The following is a 346-nucleotide window of genomic DNA, read 5'->3' on the forward strand; positions in this document are numbered from 1 at the left end:
CTGCTATCTTCACGTTGAGGTCGGAAACTTTTCAGACCACCCTCGTACACCCCACCAAGTTGTCTTCTATTTTTCTATCCCTATTTTTTTTTATCTATGACTAAGTTTACACGACAACTTAAAACCGGTGTAATTACTATCGTAGTTAGTAAACTCTTGAATCCGATTGAAGTATATTTCTAAATCTAAAAGAATATACCAATCGGATGCAAGAGTTTACTAAATATGGTTGTTACTAAACCGGTTTTAAGCTGCCGTGTAAACTTAGTCTATGATTTCTTATGCATTTTTTTCAAGGGAATTATGTTGCAAAATCTTTCCACGATTACCAGTTTTTTTATTAATG

Source organism: Odontomachus brunneus, unplaced genomic scaffold (genome assembly GCF_010583005.1).
Source record: "Odontomachus brunneus isolate Ranch 3 - 2012 unplaced genomic scaffold, Obru_v1 Obru_scaffold_173, whole genome shotgun sequence".
NCBI lineage: Eukaryota > Metazoa > Arthropoda > Insecta > Hymenoptera > Formicidae > Odontomachus > Odontomachus brunneus.